This window comes from Chlamydotis macqueenii, chromosome 13 (genome assembly GCF_036417535.1).
Source record: "Chlamydotis macqueenii isolate bChlMac1 chromosome 13, bChlMac1.mat, whole genome shotgun sequence".
In the NCBI taxonomy this organism is placed as follows: Eukaryota; Metazoa; Chordata; class Aves; order Otidiformes; family Otididae; genus Chlamydotis; species Chlamydotis macqueenii.
In genome coordinates, this window is record NC_141568.1 from 9,032,878 (window position 1) to 9,052,730 (window position 19,853).

Below are 19,853 nucleotides of genomic sequence, written 5' to 3' on the forward strand. Positions count from 1 at the left end.
CATAAAAATTAATTTTAACTACATAAATGAAAATATAAATATGCATAAAATACACATAAAGATGCAGGCAGGTACATAATGATATATGACCCTAAAAAGGTCTGAGAACCCTTGTCTGGGGTCTAGTACAGTTAACAGGTATTCTGCTCTGGTAATGAAAACACATTTTTGGTTCAAATACCAGCCAACTTTGCACAAATTCTAATTCTTTTGTTCACCTTACAATGTCTACATTAAAAAAAAAAAAGTTGATAAAAGATGAAAGGAGTAAGGCAGTTATTCATTGAGCAGCCAAGATCTTTGAGATAATTACTTTAAATCAAGAAGGGACAGACCATTTAAATTTACGACTTAATGCCGACACACGCATGTATTAATAAAACAGTTAGCATTAATGGAAATAGGGTTTAGTCTCCTGATTCAAATAGAGCTATCATTTCTGGTTTATACTGATCTAATGACTTATCCTTGGCAGAATGATATGTATGCATGTATTTAACTATTTAACTTAACCACAGAGACCAATTAATATGTTTCTGAAGTTTTATTTTATTTAAAAATATATATCAGCAGCCTCACTGGGATAAAAATGATGTTCAACCAGAGTTTCAATGGCACCAGTTTAACCTTAAATGTAATGCTCTTACATGGAACATCTGATGACGGCACTGTACAAAATGAAGAGCACTGAAACGCAGTGCAGAAGAAGCAGGTCTTCAATGGGATTGACATCCAGTTAAAGAACATTTTAGCTTACCAAGCTAGCACGGGCTCTGTGTGATTAGGAGCTCACGTGAAAAGAAACGGCGGCTGCAAGAGAGTTTGCCATAAATTTAAGCTCTATCCCACTTGCTAATGTGAGGATAGAAGCAAGGAACAAACCTGTGCAGAGTCATCTAACCCAGGCTGTTTTCAAGCTATGGGGTAGTGCTGATGCATGCTGGTAGGGCAAGGAAACCTGGACTAGTTGCACCATACGAAGACGAGGCAGCTAAATGCTCAGTGCTGTGAAGCTCACAAACATGGAAATTCTGTGAATTGTGCTTTAAAGGGTTACTGAACACAATTCCTTCTGCTCATCACTCCAGTCTTCACCTGTGTGGGCCTTTGTCTCCACAGCATCATTGTGAGTTCACTGGAACAGTATCAGACCTTATCAACACAATTAAACGAAAGCTTAAGTGTAATTACTGTCTAAATAGGTACTTCCTACAGCTTACATCCATGTATCAAAGTTGTGTTCAATTTTGTCATGATCTACAATCGCATTTTATGTTAGTTTATCTATAATGTGGCTACAGTTCATCTGTTGATGAAGTACTAAATCAACATTATAATAACAAATTCTATTTGGAAACCTATTGCTACATTGTTCATCAATTACTCTGGAAAATCCTGGCTCCTCTTTTACATTCAGTTACTTGGTCCTTTTCTTTTAATCCATTTACATTGATTTCTACCACTCCAACTCTGCCTGCCATTGCATTACAATTAAGAATTCTGATGAACTCTTGCTGATTCAGAAGGGAGAGGGCTCTTACTCATTGCCAAACTTCAGAGAAAAAACACAAAAACCCCTTAGAATTTGCTTGAGCTAGCACTTTAAAATTGAAGCGCTAAATTATGGCTCATGGAGCCAGCAGAGCTCAGTGGGACTGGGATGCCTGAAAGCCATCACACCACCCAAGCAGCTATGGAAGAAGGCCTTCTGCCTTTGTCAGGCAAAATTAACCATAATGTCACCTTCCCCAGGGGCACTGCTCAGCAGCAGGGCTGGCTGCTCCAGACATTTGTCTCAGAATTCCTGCTGGCTTGCAAGGCACCGCTAATGTCCCAGCCGTGCACAATGTTCTCAGAAGGGCCCTGAACACGGATGGCAGCTCTGACTTTTCCACCCACCTTGAGTGCATCTAAGAGCGTCAGGGCTGTTGCCTGCCTTGGAGCACAGAGGATGAGCAGTTAATGGGTCTGGGGTTGCTCTTTGCAACACAGTGGTCTCCAGCAAAGTGGTGCAGTAGTTACTAACTCTTCTCACCGAGAGTTGTTACTCTAAGATAATTCTTAATTAACATCCTAGATCAGGTGACTAACAGAAAACTGTACAACTATTACAGCACTGTGTTGTCCACTTTTAGCATTAAAGTTGCAGACAATTTCTACTGGACACATTACCTTCTCCGGCTGCCTATGTGCCCAACTGGATATAACACAATATTATAAAATTCTGCACTCTGTTACTTGTAGAATGTATTTCTTAGACCTATCAAATTCCTGTGCATATGAGTCAAATCAAAGATTCGTGCAGCCCAGCACCCCGCCCTGAGCAGTACCCCGAAGTGGGTGTCTAGGGAAGGACACCAGAACAGTACAGGCACAAACGAGACTCCCTCCACACCCACAGCCATTTAAAATCTGTACTGTCACATATGTCCCTTTTGATCGGCATCTGCAATGATGGGGTGTAACAACTTTATGTATTTCTTTCATATTCCAAGGCGCTACAGGATATATCGAAAAAATTTGGACCAACCCACTTTTCTCAGTTCTTCAGTTGTAAGCTCCACTGACCTAGATGTGTAGAGGTAAAATTAGGTTAATTTGGCCTAATATACCTTTTTTTTTTTCCATCAAGGATGCCTTGATAAGACCTCTCAAGCATGACAATATTTTTCAAAGAAATATTTTTTGTTTGTTTCACTGTATCGTTTTTTTTTTTTTCTGTCTTTAAACTCCTTCTTTTAGCATAGCAGGAACCAGCACTGTCTTTGGAAAGGAAAGAGGGCGATAGCAAACCCCTTAAACCACGCCGCTGCTTCTCAAAACCGAGCCGTTTCCCTCACACCCGGCCTCCAGCCGCGCCGCCCCTCAGACAGCCCCGACCTCCGCGACGCCAGAACTTCGCAGGGAGCGCCGGGCCGGTACGACGCCGCCGCAGGCAACGCCACCCACCGCCCAGACAGCCGCCGGCCCCGCCGCGCCGCTCGCAGCCGGCCCGCACCCCGCTCCCCGCGCTGCCGGCGGCGAAGAGCAGCAGCGCCCCCTAGCGCCCGCCCGCCCCCCCCGCCCCCCGCCGCGGGCCGAGCCCGCGAACTCCGCGCCGCCGCCGCCCCCGCCGCTTCCGGGCCCCCGGCCGCGCAGCGAGGTGAGCGCCCGGTGAACGGTTTCCACATCCCGGCCCCTCGGGTAAAACCTCTCCTCCGGGAGCGTCGCCTGCAAATTCGCTACCCGCTGGTAAGACCTAAATGACGCTGAAGTCCTTACTTACACGAGAAAAGAAAACAAACGGGGTCGGCGTATGCTTGCGCTTAACGAATCACTAATTTCAGTCTAAGAGTACCCCTGGCCTTCCGTATCAAAACTCAAACACTGGACTACATTCTACTCCTAATATACCATGAAGGAATTTTAGAAGTGTAGGACTACAGCACTCTTTAACTCATAAGAGATAAAGCAAAATATATATATGAGAGACAAAATCACAACACTTGAGTGTAAAGTAAGTCCTAATTCATACAAAGTGCCTGATCCAAACTACATTTAAATCATTGGCCATCTTCCCATTTACTTCCCTAAGCTTTGGGTTGGCCCCAACAAAGGGACAATGAAAACTAAAGTACCTTTTTAAAAAAAAATAAAATGGATGTTAAAAAAAAAAAAAAAGATTATAGCATAGGAAATTATACACAGATTTTTAACTTAAAATGCTAGCAGAAAAACTCAGACACAAAAAGACTCTAGAAAGTATGTTGCTAAACTGCTTTAAATTAATTGATTCCAGATGAGACCTCTGCTTCTCACACACTGAAAATATTTCACTAAACATCCAGCTCACAAAATGGATTCAATATTGGTTTAGGAGGCTCACCAAAGAGACGACACTCATTTTAAGTTTGAAATTACTTTAAATTTCTATGACGCCTTAGCTAGAAATAACTTCTAAGAATATTGTGGAAATCTCAGCAATAAAACATTTGTTCTTCAAGTTATGCTTTGTCTAGTTACAGCATTCGCAGGAGACAAAAATGTGAGTCAGTCTACTGGAACTCTGAACTTCACATATGTTTCTGACACTAAATTAAATGTGTTAAATGTGTCAAATGTTGTCAGAATAGCGTATTAATTGAAGTTGAAATCACATGATATATTTTTTAAGCATTTTATCAGATAAATCACAAAAATCTTCTAATCTTTGTAGTTTCCTCATATTGTTATGCAAAATAAATTAATTTTGCTGTCCTGTCTCTCAATCAACCATTTCTATACATATTTCCTTCTGAAACTGCTGGTGATAAATCACAATGACTTATCTCATCTCTTGACATACCCTATTGTAGCAGCATTTCTGATAATGAAGTAATCCAGTTCTTAGTGATTTTTTTGGACAGGCAACACTTAAAATTTCAGCAAAGTTAAAGCTGATGTAGAGAAGTCTATAGATAGCATTCTCAGTCTGTGGTCATTCTCTGATGCTCTAGTGCAAGGCTAAGGTGGGAAAAAAAAAAAAAAAGTCCTATTCCAGGGCCTAAGAACAAGAGCCTGGAGGACAAAGATGTCTTTTAGGTAGTTTTCCTGAAGAATTCCCACATCTTTTATTGAAGATCTTGTTCTTAGTTCTGTAACTTTATTCTCTTGTTCTCCTGCAAGAGGAAGAACTACTTTAGAAGTACAGTCAGAAACTTCTGTTTTCTAGAGCATAGCAGACTAAGAAATATGGTACAGAAACGCTGTGTGTGCTAAGGTATGAAACTCAAACCAGACCTTCTGCTCCCAACCTCCCTGCAGTCCTTGCTGCCCATCTCCCCAGCAACAAGAATTGTGCCGCTCTGCCACGGAAACGCTGTTTGTAAGCAAACATCTGCAATCCCACTTCCACACACTTCTATGTATCTCTCCATATAAAAATCACCAAAGGATTGAGTACAATCATTGACTTGTGTTCCAAATCTCAGTGGACAGACTTGACTGAGGCAGATGTCAGATTAATTATTGCAAAACTTCTACTCTGAAAGCAAATTTATCTATTGGTATACGTTAGCCAGAATAGAAAAAGAGAACAAAGTATTTACCTGGAGAATCACACAGACTTTGGGAACACTGAAGCAAGCATAAGAGCAAGGGAGGGGGAAAGAGACGGACATTCAGTAACGGCGGAGTGCTGGTGATTTTCTCATTCAACAGTTTAATTATTAAATAATTAAAAATATTTCTCAATAGAGGGGTGCAGAGTCTGTGAAATTCTTATTGTAGCACCATCACAAATCAAGAGGAAGAAAGTCTTTCCCAGGGAGTTACTAGCCATTGGAACACGAAAAAGAAATGAGCATTCTCCTTAAAAAGGGCCAATTTCTGAATTAGTGACCTCATTTGCTAAAGAGGTTTCTTTGTCACAGATATCTCGGTAGGTAAATACCGCCTTACACAGCCACACTGTCCTTTGTAGCAATGGTACAAAGAAGATCTCCTAGCACATACTGGTTGTCTCCTCACCAAATGAATATTTAAAAGAGCAGACAATAAAGGAGACTTCTATAGAAGGTAAAGGCATTTGTATCATGATGTCAGACTGCTATATGTGCTCCCGAAGGACTGCACAGGGAGCACTTTTATTCTAAAAGTTAATGGTATTTACGGGGACCTGCAGCCTGATCTATTTTACCTTTCTTAGGGATGTGCTTATGTATGTATCACCCAAGAGTCTCACGCTTTTTGGACCAGCCCGTCTGAGAGACAGATACCATTTTGGTACCTTGTGAATAGTAATGCATCTGAAAGCCAGCAGGAGAAATAAATTTAAAAAAAAAAAAGGAAAATATAAATCAAAGTATTTCCCATTTTTATTCCGGATAGAGTATCCTTCATTCCATGCACTCATAATTTCTGCGTATCCATTTCATGTCTGGCAGCTACAGCGCAAGTAAAAGATTCTCCGTTCGGGGCTTTCAGTATCTGCTTAACCGGAGGAACATTTTAAAACGGACAAACACTCGCCCTCCTCCCTCCTCGCCTCCCCGCCCCAAGCAAGAGCCGAAGGAAAAACCCCACCGTTTCCCACAGTGTTTCCTTTCTCCCTTCGGAGAGGCCGTCTCGCCCCGCCGGCCGCCTCGCACGGAGCCGCGGTGAAGCCCCGCACCGCACCGCGCCCGGCCCCACTCCCCGCGCACCTGCCTGGCCCCCAGCCCCGCTGCCGTGGCAAGTTTCTGGGGCGCACACACGCATCCTCCCGCTCGCTCCTCTTGCCCTGAGCTGCCAGAAGACCCCCATCCCCTTCACTGAGCCGCCTCTCTGCCCGGCAGCAGCGCGCCCCGCACCCCGCCGCCCTCCTCACCCGAGGCGACTCCGGCCCCGCAGCTCCCCGCGGCTCCCCAGGGCAGGCGGCTGCGGCCGCCGCTTACCTGCGGGTCCGGCGGGGCTGGCCGCTCGCCTTGGCCGCCCTGGGAGGAGGGAGAGGAGGCGAGTCCCATTCAGGAGCAGGCGGCCGGCAGACGCGGCAGCATCTTCAGCCTGTTACACTCCACGGGCAGCGGCTGCCGAATGAGGCTCCGAGCTAGCGGCAGGAATTAGAAAGGAGGAGGGAGGGGAAAGGGGAGAGGAAAGGGGAGAGGGAGGGAGAGGGAGCAAAGGGGGAGTGAAGCAAGATTAGAGGAAGGGAAAGCTGGAGGCTGTTGCTTCTTCTCTTATTTTCTTCTCCCTTCCCCCCAGCCCGAGAGGACAGCAGACCCCGCAGCCTGCCCTCCCGCAGGGCCCCGCGTCCCCAGTGCCCCCCCGACGCCTGCGGGGGAGAAGTTTGGGTTGGCGGGGCAAAGTGAGGGGGCGAAGAGCCCAGGGCGCTCTCTCCCTCCGCCCAGCCAGCCCCTGGGATGGGCAGGGCACGCTATCCCCCCACCCCACGGGCCGGCTCGGCACTTCCTCGGACACGCGGGCACCCACCTCCCCCCCGCGCTGTGCTGGTGGGGCTACGGGCAGGGATGCCCTGGCCCTTCCCTGTCGCCGCTCCTCCGCAGGCAGCCCAGGACCACCCCACGGCGGCGCCGCGGGTGGGCTGAGACCCACGCCAGAGCCCGGAGCACGGCCAGCCCCTGCCACCGGGGGTCTCCTGCTTGGGGGGCTACCCCCTACCTCATAGGACAGAGAAATCGCCTGAGCCGGACAAACAGCAGGGGCATTTTATGCTGAACCCAGTCATGTTTCCTGTCATGATCAGATATTTGTCCACGGGGAGTGAGTGGGAGAAAAAGTTCCCCCAGCATTTTTGGATTTGGAAAATCTTTTCTGTTGTAGTTCACATCCAAGGCCAGGCCCCTCTGCCCAGGCAGGCTGCAGATGCTGACCCTTCTCAAACACACCTGAGCGAGGGGCTGCTGCTCTCTCACTGTTTTCATTACCAAAAGTGAAAACACCAGGCACGATTCCCAGGTGGGGCTGAGCTCTGTGAGCCCAGAGAGAAGTGCCCTGAGTGGATGTACCCGTCCAAACCCAGAGGGAGCATGCAGTCCACTCCTGGCCTGCCCACAGAGACACACGTGAGTCTGCAGGTCCCCTCTCACCCATCAGCTTTCCCGACAGTAGCCAAGACCTGTGCACTGCGAGGTGGCTGTCGGCACAGTCAGTGCCATCTGTGTAGCTGCAGAGCAGCACAGAGCAGAGCAGGGAAGGATGCAATGCGCAGCCCCTCAAGAGCAAGGATTGCATTCGCTGTTGGAAATAACCAGGTACCGCTTTGTGAGGATAATCTGCCTATCCTCAGCCAACCCATCCGACCGTTCATCCCCCACGCCACCAGGCAGCACTCATGCTGCTCTGTGACCGCACCACTCGGCCCCGAAGAACAAGGCTTTTATATTCTGTGGTTAATTAGCTCTGCCAATAACTCCAGGCAAAGAAAAAAAAATATTGGCACAAAAGCTGCCGCTGTACAAACAAAGAATTTGGAAGGAAGAAAGCTGATAAACAATGCATCCCAAGGAGGCCGAGGGACATGAAACCCAGCTCAGCGGAGCAGCAAGTCCTGCCTGGTGTCAGCCCCAGGGAAAGAGCAGGAGCCTCCTCGCTGCACAGCCAGGGCCCTTGGAGAATTAAGGCTAAAACTTACTTCAGAGAGAAGTTGAGAGTTCACAATTTGATTCACGAGTGCACCAGGGAAAGGCCTGCGCCTACCAGGAGGTGGGAGGGCGCAGGCGGCAGGGCTTCGAGGTGAACGCAGGGTGAGATGGCCTGGGGCACTGGCGCAGCACCCAGGACCATGTTCTGGCACCCAGGAGGTTGAGCGTGGTGCAGGTGACTAACGAGGGGAACTGGCCTGGTGGGGAAAACAGAGAGCTTGGGACAGACAGGTGAAAATAGTGAACAACCCCAGACACACCCTGGGCTGGGCTGAAAGCATGAGGTAACAAGACAGCTAATTAATTGGTATTGAAGTCCTAAGGGCCTTATTTTTTATAGGAATAGGGCTGCAGTGCTAAGAAAAGTTTTAGGAGTAGGTTTTGATAGAAAATTTAAGGAGTAATAAATTGCCATTGAGAAAGAAAACATGTAAATGATCATTCAAGAATGTTTTGGGGAGAAGTAGTTGAGGAGGGAGGGTGATGCACATTAATTTGGAATAGTTTTGTTAAGAAATTGGTTTTGGACAGAAAATATGAGAGGAAGGGAATATAGTCAAAATAGTTCCATATAGTCCAAACCCATTGCCTTTAATGGCAATGGACACCATCAGTCTCCTGTGACAATAGTATGATAATTACCATTTGTTTTCTTTATGGATACACTGCAGTGAGTACTACTTAATGCAGCTCTGCCAAAATAGCCACTAAGCTGAAGCCCAGAGCTGGGCAGCTGGCTGACAATTTTTTCCCTTTTTCCCTTCTCTTGCTGGCTTTAGCAGCACAGTGGAGGTGATGACTTCTGTAATTTCCTTTTTTAAACTGCTGAGATCAGTTTTTTTTCAATATAAAGGAAATGTGAAAGCAATTTCAATCTAATTAAGCATATACAATAGGTACCCATAATATTCCCTAGTCAAAGAGCATATTGATCTATAATGAAAGGTTTCATTAATTCCATTCAAGGCAGCATGTTAACAAATGAGTGTAGTAACATCTGATCTGGTGAGTGGCTTGTTTCCTCCCTTCCTTCTGCATTGAAATCTTAGTGTAAACTAATCAGATTCTGCTATTATTTTCCTCTCATTTGTTCATCTTCCTGTAGGATCTCTAGATAGACAGTACTTATCTGCAAACAAAATTAAAGCAAAAGTTCTGCTGAAATCTATGTGTTTGCACCTCTGGCTAAGGCCCAATTCTGATTGCATTAATAACCACTATGGAACTTATTTCACCTACCTTAAGCCATTTTTAAATTGAGTATCTAGTAGGCTATCTGTAGAAAAAGTTCATTTAATGTCAAAAGAAAGAAGTCCCTCCAACTGGGCCAGGCCACTAGCTGGAGACACCTCTCTACATACCAAAGGGTTCTTAAGAACTTGCTCAGACTAGAAACCTGCCTACAACCATCTACAAGTCAGATGAGATGAGTCCTACTCTTTATGTTAGATACAGAAAATAAGAAGTGGTCAAACCAAAATCATTATGTGACGCTGCTAAATGACAACATTTGGTATATTCCCTTTAGCCATTACAGTTTACATTCAAGCAGTTACACGCAGTTCCATCATTTCAGGAGAACTACTGCACTGAGTCCTTGCATAAGAACTGACAGCGGGTCACATAAAAGAGGAGTGTGCAGGGAGGGAGGGTACCTGGGAACATCTGCAGAACTACTCCACTGAATTTCAACCAGTGCTCAAGTGTGCATCCACAGCACATGCGATGGGAGATTTTCATAGCTTGCCCAGGTCAGGCCTTGCCATTCCTTCACTACACAAAGTCAAGGAAAAGAGGACATGCTACTGCAAATTTCTGCCTTTGCAGACTATTTCTACCGGTTGGTGACTCTTTGCCTACGAAGCCTTGGGCTAGATGGCAACTATGAGTGGCATGCTGAAGCCAATGTAAATTCAATGTGGAGAGCATCAGAGTAACTAATGAAAAATCTTTCTAAATACAGTTGCTACCTCTCTTCACAAAATGTTAGATGCAAACCAAAAAAGCAGGCCTTCGCTATCCTGCTGCCATGGAAGTCATGGCAGAGCAGCAGGGAAGTACAGTGAGGTCGGGAGTAAGCATTTACAGCTGCTTGAAACCTGGTGTCAGAACAAAATCAGTGTCAGACATAAATAAAGGAAGTTTATACATATTTTAAACAGTATTTGTTTTTGCATATCCATATATTTAGGTTAAGAACATCTGTGAAAACAAATCTGTGAAATCTAAAAAAAGGTTTCTTTATCTATTGTGGGTTTACAGAGTCTGAAGTTTGTTAAAATTCTGCTCATTGCTGGGTAAGGTAACCCATTTGTCATTTGAAAATAAGCTGGCTGATTTGTTTTCTAAGCATCTGAAGGGGTACATGCACTTCTGCTAATTGAATCATTGTTCTAGGAAACACTGCAGCTGAGTTCATGAAATAAGCATAAACAGGTATATTATAAGTTTAAGCTAGACATTTGTATGAGGGTACGTGAAATAGCTTAAACTGTGAACTTTGGAAACTGAACTCCAAAAAGTCTTTCGCAATTCAAAATAATTTATCAGTGTCCCATTTACTCAATAGCTTGGGCACATCTATGCAGTAAGTATGAAAGAAAAAACTTCTTTCCATCTTTTGACCCCGTGTTCTCCAGGCCCTACAGGCCCTTTTCCCACATGGCTTCCAACAGACTCTCTTCCTTCTCAGCTACCTTTAACAGACCTGCAATTTCCTACACTTTTCTTCTCACCTGGAAAGTACTAGAGATTTAAAAGGCACACAAACAGCATATTGCTATCTGCAGGAGCTGCGTGTTTAGGAAGATGTAAGACAGACAGTGAAAGAGAAGAAGAGGTTTATAATAAAGGACATTCCACATAGTCTGAACAAAGTCGTTGTCCAAAACGCCCTTGAATTTCACTGTCATTTTGCTAATGAAACAAAGCAAACTTTGATTCCTATGTGAAAATGTGAAGGGTGAGCAGGATTGAAGGAGAGAAAAAAAATTTTCATAATGACTCAAAAAAAAAAAAAAAAGGAAAACTAATTAAAGCCAGAATACCAGCACAGTGAGAAGACAAGCGTCTGAGAAGAATATAACTTAAGTGTACATCTTGCAGCAAGGAAACAAGGCTTTTACACAATGAAGAATGGACAGCTCAAAGCAGCGAGTATCTAAAGCTGTTTCTTCCAATAACAAATATCTTACCTTGTAGGAGTATAAAAATATAACAACATGTGTTTACTTAAGGAAGGTTAAAACAAAGATGAAACCACTGAGGTTAAAAAAAGTTCTACACAAAGTAACTAGATACAGAAACTATCTCCACAAATTTAGCAATGCAAAAATCTTTCTTTGGCTATACCAGTGGGTTATACTGGAAGCACTGAAACCTGATGAGAAAAGGTAATTTTGAAGTGGGAAGAGGATTACAGTAAAAACCAAACTGAACTACGGAAATACTACAGTATTATAAACAGTGCTATGCAGCGTTTTGTTTTTTAAATTTCAGGTGTGTACATGGAGTTTCTTGTAAGTGCACTAGCTACACTGATAAATCATCAGCTTGAATCATTATTCCAAGTGGTGCCCACGGTGGTACTTCAAATACAGGACTGGTGTGCCTGGTATATCAAGGAAGAACCCATATTTTGGGCTTGGTTATCTCTTTTCCCTGTTCACTACAAAAAAAAAAAAAAAAAAAAAAAGGTCTCATTCCTATACCAGAGTGAAGTGAAACTCTTCCCATTACTCTGCTGATGGAGTCTGGCCTTGATGGCACTTCACATTTTAGCTCGTTTTCATGATGAAGATTAAAATCCTCATCTTCAGTCAAACCCAAGTAGACAGACTCAGGCCACAGAATAAGCATCTGCCTACCCACAAAAGACAGCAGAATTTACTCCAATTTCATTTAGGCTGCAGTAGAAAAGTAGTCTATTTTTCTCCAGTTTTCAAAGACCTTTTAAAGGTACGTCTATTTTTATTAGGACTTTTAAGATGTGAGCTACCTTGTTTCACACTATCTAAGGAAGTTGGTTGGCACATACTGAGTATGGACAATTAGACGTTTCTGTAACCGAACTTGGAGATCATCTTACCCTGATAAAGTCCTCAGAATCTTTTGGGACTATTTTATTCAGTTTTAAAAACTATTGTGATAAGTGAGGATGCAGCGGCATTCTGGTCATTATCCCATTTCCTCAACTCTGCTGTGATGTACTGAAGACCAGGCAGGACTGGATTCTTCAGCTTGTATGTTCTGAAGGGTTCTCTCAAGCCTGGGAAATCTCCAGAGGCACCAAGACAGCCTTTTGGTTGCCTTGGGTTACGGATTTGACCCAAGCAAGGATCAAGCCCCGGCTGTGTGGTATTTACAATGCTGAACTAGAGTATCAGGACAATAGTATTTGTAAGGACATTTATTGAAAAATGCTGTATGCAAAGTGTCTGCTGACCAACGTAGATTCGCAACTATAGACTTTATTTATAGTTCCAAAAATTACTGCTCAAAAAAAATTCAGGAGGAAAAAAAGCCTAAATGGTGAGTCAGACAGACTTCATAAACTTTTTAATGTATCAATGTCTTTTGCTAATGGTTTTTTTAGAAATACAGATCAGAAAATTAAATTTCTCATTTAGACAAGGTATTATTTAGTTAGGAACTTGAGACTCATTTATTTCTGACACTGCACATTAAAAGAAAGAAATACATTTTAATATATATGTGTATGCACACACATCTGCATGTATGGCAGTCTGCATAGGCAGTCAAGCAGGATGAGGCCTCCAAATGTATTTAACTCATAGCTTATGCAACTAATTTTACTAGAAAACAAGTTTGGAAAAAATGACTGCATCTTACTAGAGAGCATGCACGGATTGTACATACATCATACAGCATAGCTAAATAACTGGTAATAATTATATCTTTTAATTCCATTTCTGAATGTCACATATTTTGTGCAGGATATGCTGTACAATTAATGATCATGTCTCTTCCAAAACCTAAGAAAAGATATATTAATTATTTTTACTTTTATTTTCTGTTTTCCTGTGGTTTTTTTTTAAAGAACATGCATTTTATTTGTTAGAATGTTCTTCTGCTCAGCTACAAATACTCTTTACATGTATATTGGGTATATCTAACATCAGTTTGCAAATAGCCCAAAGTGTGCCCCAGAAGATTTAAAGGAGAATGATGTTCCTGTAATCTCAGCTGCTAGCCCTTCTGTACTGATGAGCACCAGGCAGTCATGCTTATCTAGCACAAAGATCTTTCTTCATTTAATGCCCACAGCTTGAGATAGTCAATCTTGCCCAGCATGCGCCTCAAGTATTTCAGATTGTTATTTGTGATTTTTGTGTATGTCCCCATGCTATTCCAGGTACTATGAGTTTGTAGCTACTTATCTATCCATACAAGGCCATAATCAAAGGCATTTTTACATCAGTGTATGACTAACTGTGTTGCACAGATCCAGGACATCAATCACTATCATGATTGCAGGAGTTCGGTAAACAATTATTAATTGAGCTGTTGTAGATAGACTAGCAAAATAATGACAAAATTACAAACCTTTAGCCATAAATTCTGCTTTAAGCCATACATAATACTGGACCAAGTGATATGCTATCACTGCATAAACTTCTATCTGCTACTGAAAAAAACACTAAGTGACTTTTCTCTAATGAGCTGGTGTAAAAAAAGTTATAAAAAGAAATATAGGTTTGCTTGACTGTTTAAAGTCCACAAGATTATAATTCTTTAATATCGCTTTTATCAGAAGATAAAAATTTAACGGACTTTAGAGTTTGTCAGATGAGTCATAACTAAAAACATTAGGTGATTCACACAATAATCAATCACAAAACACAAAAACAATCTCAGTTATTAAACTCGGTGAAAAATGAAATGGTGCTGCTTTACTATAAATCTGCCACATGGTTTAAAATTTCATTGATCACTAAGTAAAAGATTTTTTTTTTTTAAATCCTATGTATAATAAGGTATCATTTTGTTTAAGTCCAGATAATTATTTAAAGTCTGGTAATATTTTTTCCTAATAACATAAAACCAATATTGCATAGAATTTTTTAGTTCCACATATAAGTTGATCAAGGGTTATAAATCATACTCAGAGAGGTGATGAGAAGCATGCTTAAAAATGACAGGCTTCACCTCAGGAAACTCAGATATATATGTGTCCTTAATTCATGTCCAGATAGATAATCTAACAAGCTTCCACCCAAAAAAAAATTGTGTCCTTTAGGCATCTATTAGAAATCAGTATAAACATTAAGGTTTTACATTTGAAAGAACATGAGATATGAGATTTCAACAGGGCACATCCAGTGACTACAGAAGTTGGGGAAGGCTTTGCATTGACCTCTGCGAGCTTCAGATCAGGCCCTGTAGCTTTGCAGCATCCACACATGGGAAAGGGCTGCATGAGCTCCTATTATCCTTTCAGCAAGCAGTGAGCGCTCACGAGAAGACACGTATCGGCTGGTCAGTCTTCAGCTGCACAGCTCAACTCATCACACAGATCCACTGTGTATCTATACAGTCAAACAGCCACTACAAATATACTACCACTGTTATAAGAATAGTGTCACAGCAAGAATCATGTAAACTAATGCAAACAATTCTTATGTGACTTACATTTTGGATGCCGGTTTAATTTTTTATGTTTTCCTATTTAAAAAATAAGATTTCTGTTCCCACTGTATTTATGACATCAGTGAGAAATATAGCTTTTTATAATGCATTTCTGTTGCTTGGCCATTTGATGCTTTTGGTTATTTGTTCTGTATACGTGGTAATGTTTTTCAGTTTTTGAGAAAAAAAACTCACAAATCTTCTGCTGATTCAATAGCCAAGATGTGTTACTGTTTTCCTTCAATTTTTCAAAATCAAAAGGTAGATTAACACAGCTGCTTAAAGCATCAAGCAATGTCAGGTTTTTTCCAAGTGAAATATTGTGAGTGCTAACAAATAGCGGAAAACATGTCCAAACTATGCTGCCACACTGTCAAATATAACTAGAAGAAAAACATATTCCATTTGAAAATCCAATACACCATCCTCATTAATTTAATAAACAGAGGAAGAAAAACTGCATATTTAAAAAAGAAACTAATGCAAATTTCCACATGGACCAGGCCTCTTCAGTCTATGTTCAGGTTATACAATACAAAGAAATGCTTCACATAAGCATTTCATACAATTTAACACAACTGAATGGCTCTTTCCTGGGAGTATTGGAGAAAATTACATATGTTCTGGATCTGCAGAGCCCTTAATCCATGGAAAATGCTTTCATTTCCATAAGATCTGCTCAGAGAAAGCCTCATCTTTCTCCATTTTTCACTGCTGCAGTCCAGGAATGTGCAAGTAGCCCTCACTAAACTGTTTAGCATCTAGATGAACTCATTTCTGTGGAAAGCAGTACCTACAACCCTCTCCTGTGTAGTAACCTCTAAGAGGTTCTCTCTAGCTGCTTTCTGCTTTTAGGGATGCATTTATTGATCTGACTCCCTTCTGAGTGCCTTCTTGGAAAGGGATCACCTTCTGCGGCATTTCAGAAAGAAGTGGATATTCTCTTCCTTTGAGACCTACTCTGTACTCCACACCAGCCACTGAGACCTGGATCAAGACTGAATGGATCAAGATACTGGTCTAAAATTTCAAGACCATTCCTACAAGATGTTAAAATGAGCCAGTTAATAGATTCCTTGGACTTTAAAACTCAGTTATTTAAATGGAGTCTCATCTAGCCTTCTGCAAATAAAGACATGGACCTGCCTCTTACAACTCAATTTTTATGGTGGCATACATAAAGTACCTGGCATTATATTATAGGCCTCGGCATTTTCTTTTTCAGTTTGATAATGCAGTTTAGCATTGTTTTGCAGTTTTAATCAGATAGCATTGCTTGTGGTAGATCACAGTATTTGAAAATTTCGATTCAAGAATACCAGAAACAGACCATTTAAGAATAGTATTGATAAATAACACCCTTATGTCCTCAGGAGTTACACATACTCACACATCTAAAGGACTACTGAATCCATGGACCTTTTAGCCTTTTAATTGTAATACTAAAACTGATAGTAGTGATGGCTACAAGTGTCCAACAAAATCATGATTTAAAAATACGCCCAAATGTTTGAAGTTCCTGATCATGCAGAGAAAAGGAAGATTTTTTTTCTTCTTTTATTGCAGTAAGTCAGGTAATTAATACTGTTGCTGTACCATTTCAATACCTGTTCTGTTGAAAAGTTAACAGACAAAGACTCTATAGAAGAATTGCAAAATAAAGACCCAAACAGGTTAGGTAAAGAAGCTAGAGAAAATAATCAATTAATTATTGATGTAATTATTCTTCAGATCAAGCTCAAATAAAGCAAACAAACCTTTTGGCTAGTAAAGATGAAGAAGGAAGAGTACATGATTCAGAAACTTTTACACTTGCTATTTCAATGAGCTAAAACATAAGGATGCTACGCCGGATTCTGTTCTCATGCCATAAATCCAAAATAACACCATTGGCTTACTTAGGTTTTACATTGACTTCAGGAGAGTTACTTTGAATTTACATCACTGTAAGATCAGGATCAAACTGCTGAGAGGATATTAAAAGGAGATTAAACATGATCTTAAACAGTAATATCCCAGGAGATCCAAGGATTTTCAATTTGCAAGATTTTACAACTGTCTGAGAGTTGGATAAATTTCAAATGCAGTTGCTGATAAGAGCATTTGCAGCTGCCAAAAGAACCTATTTTAAGGACCTGGAAGCTGGCAGAGAAACTGAACATCATGGAAGAGTGTAACAGAACAAACAAGGCTGCGAGTAAGCAGAAGGGAACTCCGAGGGCATCTACGAGAACATATGTATGTTACTGCATTCATTTGACTTCAGTTGTTGGATAGGTTTATGCTATTCTTCTAGCCACTCATTCAGTAAAACTTTGAGTATAAGTTTAAAGCACAGATATATGTATTTTGATATCAAGGTCCAAGTTTGGCTACCTAATTCCTGTTCATGACAGACTCGTATCAAAATCAACTCAGAAGACGTTTCAATATCTTGGTCTGAGTTATTTTGCTTTTTCCTGGGCCCAGGACTAATATTCAGCACTTCCATTTCTCAATATTGATTGCAATTATGATGCTTCATCTTGCTTTCCTTCATTCATTAAACAGTATTCCTATAAAATTTAACGGAAAAAAATATTTTTGTCTAGAGGCCTGTGCTTTTAGGTCATTGTAGCTGTTATTTGCAGGATACTCTAAGAGCATCAGTGAGATGAGTGCAACAACTACAGATTAGTAGTTCTTGAGGTAGAGGATGATTTTAATTTCATTCAAACTAATTTCTCATCTGGCATAAGAGAACACAATATCCATCTTTTGATACCCTGAAAGTCATAGGCTCAGTTGATAAATTTTCCTGAATAAACGAGAATCCCAAAGAACAGATTAACAAACAGCAAATTCTGTTTAATGCTGATCTATAGGTAAGAGATTTTGAGAAGAGATTAATGCCACATTCCCAAACCATAAGTGCAATTTTTAGTATTGTGTGTCGTTTCAATTTGCTGATGCACGCATGTACAAAATGACTAGTTATGAAGTTGAGCAGATATAAGTATGCTTTTTGAGTACAACTACAACTTTAGTCTGTACACCAAAGTATTGAATAAAACCCACACAAAGAAGACATACACTTTTTTCACCTTTTACCCTGAAAATCAAGCACACTAAATCATCCTTTTCAGGGATGTGCTGCAGTAACTGAAGTATGCAGATTTTAAAGATAGCAAGAGAATAATTTTAAATAATTTAAACTGTTTATCAGTATTATACGTTAAACATGAAACATTATATAATGGGCTAATTTGAAGAAGTCTCCAAATTTTACTGCCCTTAAATTTGGCTGAGAAAAAACCTTAAAGAAAGCATCTTCTCTAATTCAGAAATTATTTTTTTATTATTATTTGGATGATATGATGCAACATTGCTGTAGTTCACATTTAATACAATTTTTTAGCAGTTTTTCCAAAATAAAATGGAATCAAAATGCACATACAAGTAAAATCGTTTATTTTTATTGCCTAGAGCAATTACGGCCTGAAATCAGACATAAATGCTGCACAGGCTGATATAAAAGACCAAGGAAAGTATTCAAATTTCAATATAACTTAATTCTCTAGAAAGTTAGTTGTTATTGGGAAATATAAACTGGCATTTTTTTATTCATTGCCATTAAAAAAAAAAAAAAATCCCAAAAGCATATACAATGTACTGAAGCATGTCCCACATGACACTCCTGAGTAGTCCATTAAATAAAATTATTTCTGCCGTACAGAATTTCTAGTCTGTGCAGCTTTAAGTTATATCCATGGCCTCCATGCATTTCACCTCTCTATCCTAAATCAAATAGCCCTTGTGGCACGCAGTTGCTCACCTTTCAAAGCATATGGCAATTCAGCTTTTGTAAAACTCCAATTAAAATACCAATTAACAAAAAGAATATTTATTTTCAGCACAAAATACTCAGTACTGTGTTTAATTTTGCTCTTAATTTGCATGTCTTTTTATCAGCCACTGTTCAGAATGTTCATTTCCATAATAGATTAACGTGAAGTTCTATTTGCTATTAGTCAAAACATTAAACTGAAGTTTTAACAACAAACTATTGGTAAATTGACATTCAATCCTGTGTGCAGGTTTGACTGAGAGGAATTGGGGAAGGGAAACATTAGAAAAGTCAAAACATTGTTTTAATATACTTTAAACACAATGGATGAAAATGTTATTTATAAACGTAAACCAAAACAAAATATAGCTAAAATTAAATTTTCAAATCTAAATGTTTAAAACCTAGCTGCAATACCCTCTTTGAGTAGAATACAGCATTTAGTTCACCTGTAAAAATATTTTGTGAATTTCACTTCAATGAGAAAAAATGAATGTTTAAATTATTTCATTCAGCTAACAAAATTGAAAAAAAAAAAAAGGATTTCTACTCAGTTTAAATAAGGTTCATGAGAACATCTATGAGTGTTTGTATCAAGTAATTTGATAATGATGTGCACAGATATATTCTTCTGAACTTTCAAATTATGAAAGTTGACTAATTTGATAATAAAGTACTTCTATGACTTCACTCCCCATGAGCTTACATATGGATTCTCATGATAATGTATCCAGTATAAATATATTTCCATAATTTACATATTCCCCCCAAAAAAACCAACCTATTTTTATCAATCTTCATACATATTAGATATGTAAAAGGCAATGAAATGTGAAAAGGCAGCAGTTAAAATGTGTAAAAACAAACATTTATAATGATATAATAAACTCTGAGCACAAATGTCAACTTATTCATGGTGCAGATTACATGACATCTGATGATTGATGAAGATGGTTAAGTGAAGTTCTATTAAAAGCAGTGCAATGTTCAAGATAACGAGGTTATCACACTATTATCTGGTTGGACAAGGCTTTGAGTGACCTGGTCTAGTGGAAGATGTCCCTTTCCAGAGCAGGGGGGTTGGAACCAGATTATCTTTAAGGGCTGTTGCAACCCAAGACAAATGATTATGCATTTTCTAAATGGAATTACCAGGTAAGTGTCATTGACCATCAAAACATTGTATTGTAATCCAAGTCCGTGAAAGCACAGGTTTGAAAACCTGTATATCTAAGCAGCAAAGAGAGAGGATTAGATAATCCATTGTTATAAACTGTTAC

At 40.4% G+C, this 19,853-nt stretch overlaps 1 protein-coding gene across 1 annotated transcript in view; it reads right to left on the reverse strand.

Annotated features, from left to right (window-relative positions):
* The window catches only part of CDH11 (cadherin 11), a 78,948-nt gene extending 72,352 nt beyond the window's left edge, over window positions 1–6,596 (reverse strand). The window contains exon 1 of the mRNA XM_086757936.1: window positions 6,393–6,596. The gene's annotated coding sequence lies outside the window, so the exon portion shown is untranslated. The remainder of the gene's footprint in view (window positions 1–6,392) is intronic.
* Window positions 6,597–19,853: the final 13,257 nt, after the last annotated feature.